Raw genomic sequence first — 6,913 nt, 5'->3', positions numbered from 1 at the left:
CTAGCAACTGACACCTATACATCTAACACCTATCTAGCGCCTATATAACACCTATTTAGTGCCTGTCCAGCACCTATCTAACGTCTATCTAGTGCCTATTTAACACCTATATAGCCCCTATCTAGCTCCTACATGACATATTTAATGCCTAAATAGCGTCTATATAACATCTATCTAACACATATATAGCGTCAATTTAACATCTAGTCACAAATAGTCTCCAGAAAAGATGTTGTGCTGGGGTAAACAGAGATAGCTGCCCCCTCCCACTGCTTCACAGAGTAGAATTTAGAAGGTGCCTCTCCAGTCACTTTGTATTTAGCTACAATAATGACCAGCTACATTCCCAAGGTCAAGGTAGGCTTCAGCTGCAGGAGCACCCAACCTCCCCCACGTGTCCCTTGGACTCACCCCTAGCCTGGTCAGATCCATCACCACAGCATTCCAAAGAATCTCCTAGACAGCTCAGCACTCAAAGAAAGATCCCAGCTGCCATCCTTGCTGCTCTGAAGATCAGGAACAAAGTGGAGTGGACTAAGCAGGTAGTAGGAGAAGGCTGCAAGTTAATAGCCACACTCTCCAATGTCTTAGCAGGGCCTAGCAGAAAATGACCATCTTCCCCTATGGACCTTTTGGCCAGGAGTTTGAGGGAGAAGATTCTGGACCATGAATCTGATGTTGGCCTCATCCTGAGTGACAGGCTGTGAATAACTTGTTCATCCCAGAGATCTGCTCTTCCCTCCAAAGCCTGGGCTCCTATAGGATGCAGAAGGTTAAAACATGCAGAAATACAGCAGGAGCTGGAAGTTTGGGTGGAATTTGCTTTCTTCTGCTTCCCAAGGAGGTCCAGGCTACAGACAGACATTATTTGTTGCCTTATGGGTGAATTGGGATATTTCAAGGACAAATTGCTGTTTTTGGAGCACACAGTCATCCTATCATCCCCTTCTGGTCTCGAAGGTTGAATTTTCACGCTTTCCTCTGTTTTTGGCTCCAGCTATCTGGAGAAGAAGCAGTTTTTCCAAGCCCAAATAACAACATCCTTTTTTTCTGATACCATCTTAATGGTTCCTGTTTTAAACTTGTGCTTAGTTTTCCCTCCTTTTTTTCAAACTGGCAACCAAAAAAAGGATGTTTGGGGTCCTTAGGCTGCCGCAGGTCCATCTCTCATTCTATTTGAATAATGCAAAGGTATTTATACTTGTGAGTGTCTTAAATATAGGAAGCACGGCAGTATAATTTTAAGTGCTAAGTTATGCATAATACATTTGATGTTCTTAAAGTAGTAAAGTCAGTTTAGAACTAATGAGAAATAAATAATGAATATATCTTCATTTCCCCTCCCCCCCCCAAAAGTTCCACTTTCTTTTTCTAATATGAGTAGGTGATAAAGCTTAACCTTGTGCAGAGAAACATTTTACCTGTTGACTTTTCCTGCACATCAAGGCTCTTAAAGGCACAAGAACAGGCCAATCTGGTCTCTTGGCAACCCTCTGCATGTCATTCAGAGATCCTGGGGGAAAGACTGGTCCGTGAATGATAGTGATCACATGAATGGCAAGTCCTAACCCCAGGAACGTAGTTATGGGGGCAGGGAGTGGAACTCTTGGACTTTTCCTACAGTAGGAGAAAATATGCACAGATAGAAGGGCTTGGATACTACCTTTGAAACTTTATGCAGAGGACTATAGTAAAGAAGAAGTATTTGGCTTAGCAAGAAGCTAACAGAAAAGTTTGCCTAGGGGCATATGTTATAGTCTAGGGCTGCAGATATCTACATGCTTACCTGTACATTTCACTGAACTCAGTGGGGTTACCTCTGAATTAGAAGCATGGGATTACACCGCAAGCCATTGTCTTTCCCAAGGGCTATCTGAGAGATACCATGTAGCTCATGTGAAAGTAAGGCTCCAGTATTACAAAATGACCTGTGAGTAAATGTTACTGAATACAGTGGGACTGACTTCTGAGTGAACATTCCAAAGCCATCACTCCAATATACCTTTTGTATTTGTTTGTGATATCTTTAAATTCCATTTTTCAGTTCTTATACATTTAAAAACTATTGCAACCCTCTCTGAGAGTTGGGGATGTAAATGAGCTAGATCTGTCGAGCCGTTGCTCCGGCAGCTACACTGGCTGCCGGTTCTGTTCTGGGCCTAATTCAAGGTGCTAGTTGTGACTTTTAAAGCCCTTTACGGCTCAGGTTCGGGCCGCCTCCTTCCCTACAATCCGGCCCGTGCTCTTAGATCTTCTGGGGGGGCCTTTTGACTGTGCTGCCACTAAGAGATGTGAGAGGGATTGTGGCCAGGAAGAGGGCCTTCTCGGTGGTGGCCCCCGAACTGTGGAATAGCCTCCCCTTAGAACTGAGAACTGCTCCCTCGTTGCTAACGTTTCGGCGTGGACTGAAGACCTCTTTATTTCAGAAAGCTTTTAATTGTTGACAGGCTGACTGGTGTTCTTGCTTTTTATATGAAAATCCACGGGGTTTGTTTTGTTTTGTTTTTAGCTTTTTAATCATTGTAAATTGTTTTAAACTGTTTTTCATGTTGTATTTTTAAATTGTTTGTTAGCTGCCTTGCGTGCCCATTGGGCAAAAAGGCGGGGTACAAATTAATAAATAATAATATAATAATAATATTTAAACAGTTTCAAAGTTAACCCATTTTTCCTGACCTACAAGTATGCACATTTGGTTCCTGTTGCATGTAAGCAACATTGAACAGAAATGGCTTAAGTGGGGGGGGGGGGGGGGTTTGAAGAAAACATTTACAGTTGATTTTGATTGTGTGTGTTTTGGTGGCATAATCTTTGGCTGCAACCCTACATGCACTTACCTAGGAGTAAGTCTCACAGAACCCAAGGAGTTTACTTCTGAGTAGACACACATAGGATTGGGCTGTTAGGCTTCAGTCCTGTATATGTCTAAACCAGGGCTTTTCAAACTGGGGTGTCGTGATGCCCCAGCCTGCGGGCCCTGGCCCCTGCCCCCTTAAGGGGAGGGGCAGCCTGGAGGCAGCAGCATGATCCTCAGGATTGCGCCGCTCAGGGGGGCTACAGGGGCTTGGGTGCAGGTACCCAAGCCCCTGCAGCCTCCTGGGGGTGCAGGGAGCCCGGCGCAACCTGCAGCAGGGCTCCCCGCAGCAGTGAAAGTAGATGCAGAGTGATCACGCTCCACTTCCGCTTTAGGGGAGGCGGGGCACGATCGCTCCGCATCTACCTGCACTGCTGTGGTCACGCCGGGCTCCCTGCAGCCCACCTGAGTGGCGTGATCCTGGGGATCGCGCCGCTGCCTTCCCCCGCCCCTGCTGCCTCCCCACTCCTGCCCACGCAAGAACTTAGTGGCTCTCAAACTCTCCCAGAGAGTTTGAGAACCACTGGTCTATACCTATCTGTGAGTGAGCCCCACTGAATATGGTGAAACTTATTTCTGAGAAAACACACTTAGGATTGCACTGCCACTGAGGCATGGCTATGGCAGGGGTATTGTGATGAGCTCCTCGTAGCACAGCGCTGCCGAACCTAGTTATATACTTTCTCTGCAGTCTAAAAATAATATTTCTCCAGGATCAGGTTTAAGAGTGAACCAAGCATTCTGTCTCTAGTTTATTCAACTCACAGACCTTCATGCAAAACTATCTCCCCATTGTCAGTGTCTGTCTCATTTTTCTTCTTCTCTCCTTCACCTTCTAGAGTGGTGTTAAGTACCGTATTTCCATTCTCCTGTCCACCAGATGGCGGAGAAATTCTATGGATGCCATTATTTGAAAAAAAAACTCTGCATGAGTGCTTAAAAGATAGCAGTGAGTTTCAAATTTTTGCATTTCAATAGACACCCTCAAAACGTACTGAAAAATCCCTTGTGTATCTATTTCAGAACCCCTGTAAGTTTCAGAGAACTCTGGTGAGTGTCTTAGAGCCCAGTCCTATCCAACTTTCCAGCACTGATGCAGGCGCAATGTGATCCTGAGGTAAGGGAACAAACATTCCCTTACCTTGAGAAGGCCTCCATTACTGCCCTTGCACCACAGGATGCAGGTGCGCACTCCATTGGCACAGTTGCACTGGGGCTAGAAAAATTGGATAGGATTGGAACCTTAAAGTGTCCATTAACTAAGATCTTTGGATTGTAGACCTAAACTTGCTCCCCATCAATTGAGTGCTGCTGTTGTAAGGGTGTTTATGTACCATCTCCTATCAAGGAAGACCTGAAAGAGAAATCTCATGGTTCCACAGCAAGTCTAGAACTAAGGAAAGGCAACCCAGAGTTCAATCCTTTCCAACTTTCCAATGCTGGTGCAGCCATGCCAACAGGCCATGTGCTGTATCCTTGAGGGCCCATCAAGGTAAGGGAATGTTTGTTCCCTTACCTTGGGGTTGCATTATGGCTGTATCTGTGCTGGAAAGTTGGATAGGATTTGGCCCCCAGGCAACTCCCCGGGGCACTGGGCTCAGGTGGGTACCACACATTTCAGTTATGGATAAATTTAAAAGTGGCTATATGATCAGAGGAAATTCATTTATAAATTACAAAAATAAATATACAAGAGGAAATGCCTCTTTTAATACAATGCCTGCTAAAAAGCATACCTTTTGCTTTAGAAACATTGAACTTCTCATCTCAGGACCTTCTTATAGATTCTGATTATTTTTTTTTTAATAGCTGATATGTCCTGAGATATTCAGCTTCAAATTCCTGCTCATGCATAAGCTCAGAAAGCAGCCTTGGGTAAGTCACAGCTCAGTTGGTCATCAGAAGAGATTGTGGTGTTACCTGGGCAATATCTCTATTGAACAGCAGAGGGGGCTCAATGACCTTAATAAGAAAAGAGTGAACACATTTAAGATACTTCAAGAATTTAATCTGATTGGCTCTAGTTTTGAAGGTACGGCATAGCCACCTTATATGCTTATTCAAGCACCTTCCTCGTTAGGAAGCCATGGCATCAGCTTCTTCATGGGGAAGCTGCCAGAATCAGCATACAGGGTGGCTATGCATTACCCCCAAAACTAGAGCCAATCAGGCAAAACGGATGCCATTTTTGGATGCAGCACCCCAAATATACCCAACAATGGGTCTAGCATTTAAGATAGCAAAGTGTAGGCCTGTGATATAAAATAAAGAGAGAGAGACACATCAGGGAAGCAGATCAGAGCACTCCACTCTTGTGTCTCATTTGTCCTGACCTCTTCTCTTGGCATTAACCCATTTTTGCACAGCCCACAGGTGTACACATTTGGTCCCTGTTGCGTATATGCAACGTTGGGCAGAAATGGCTCAAGCAGGATTTCACATGAAGATCCTCTCCTAATGCCTCAGTAGACTGTATGAAAAGGTCTAGGAGGCCAAATATGTAGTTAATGAGAGGCTTGCTATGTGTCTGATGGGGAAAAAAAATATTTTGACGATCTCAGCATCAAATTCTATGCAGTCCTCAGAGGTGACAGTAGGTTAATGAAAAGGCTAAGTTTGAGAAGGAAGGCCCTTTCACACATTACCACAGCTGCAAAACTGGGTTTGACACCAAGTGTGAACACAAGAGGGAGCTGCAGTTAATCCTGGCTCACCAGTGAGTTAGCCTATATGGTGCACATGTTTGCAAACATCTGTCAGTTGCATTCACATGTTACATTTTTTAGGTGTACACACTGAAGTCATCTTAGATGTACCCCTAAAAATGTGTGTTTTCCTTGAGACAAATAGATGTTGCTTCTGTGCTTGTTCCCCCCCCCCACCAGCTCTTTGTAAATTTTTGCACTCTAAGCTGCAAGATGGCCACACAAAAAGGCTGTAAAAAGTTGTCCCTTCAAGCTACAGTGTCATCTACGCAGCTTTACTGTTCCAGATCTTCGAAAGATCCCAGGTGCTTGCAAGGTGAGAATAAAGGCTCGTCCTAACAAATATGTTTGGAGCGGTTACTGGAATGTTGCTTATCAGCTTCTTGGCTTCTTCCCTGTATAGCAAGATTTGATCTCAACAGACATACTTATGCAATGGAGATAATGAACCACAAAGAGTAAAATGCAACCTTACCCTATACGTTGTGACTTGAAAAGCAGTTCCACAGAACTCAGTGGGGCTTACTCCCAAGTAAGTGTGTAGGATTGCAGCCTTAATATTAAGTACTCTAAAAGAAACTAGTTGATTTGATTAGGATTGCCAGCTGACTAAAAGGAAACCAGCCTGGCCTGCTCTTGTGCTCTCAGCAGAAATCAATAAAGCTTTTCACAATATGGAGATATTATCTAAGCAACAGCATCTGCAGTATTTCTTCAGTCAAAGACATAGCAGTATGGGCTGATTTCAAAGTTGACAGCCCTATCATGGGTTGTTTTTGGACATCTCCTGCCTAGAGAAAATGTTTCAGCCCAGACCCAAAGAACTGTATGACCGGTTCAGTGCACCCAAGGGGGGGCTTTAGGGTGTGCTTCTCAAACAGTGTCCTTCCCCGGCACTCACAGCTGACCAATTTTGAAATGAATGAAAGTTTCACAAGTAGTTTGCAACATGGAATGAGAGGATCTGCCATTGAAAACTAAAATGGGGGTGGGAGGGAATCTCCCTGGACACACACATGCTTCCTTAAAGTGGCTGGTCTTAATGACTCATTTTGAATCATTAAAATTAAAAGTAATTAAACAATTGCAAAAGCATTTCTTGGAAAAATTGCAGCCCTCTTCTGGGGCGGCAACGTGGAGACCTTTTATATTTCCTCCTCTTGTTTGTCTTCTTTCACAATATCGCTATTGTTAGCGCACAGAAGCCATTTAACATGGAGCAAGAGAGAGGCAGAGCCAAGTTCAGAAAAATGGGCTGCCTGGACTACAAGCCATGCTCTAGCTCTGGCAAGGGTGGAGAAGGACAGCTGAGAGGGTCATTTCAAGGGGACAGGATGCTCTGGACAGAAGCCTG

This window comes from Tiliqua scincoides, chromosome 11 (assembly GCF_035046505.1).
Source record: "Tiliqua scincoides isolate rTilSci1 chromosome 11, rTilSci1.hap2, whole genome shotgun sequence".
Taxonomy (NCBI): domain Eukaryota; kingdom Metazoa; phylum Chordata; class Lepidosauria; order Squamata; family Scincidae; genus Tiliqua; species Tiliqua scincoides.
Note: the sequence above shows the minus strand (reverse complement) of the source record.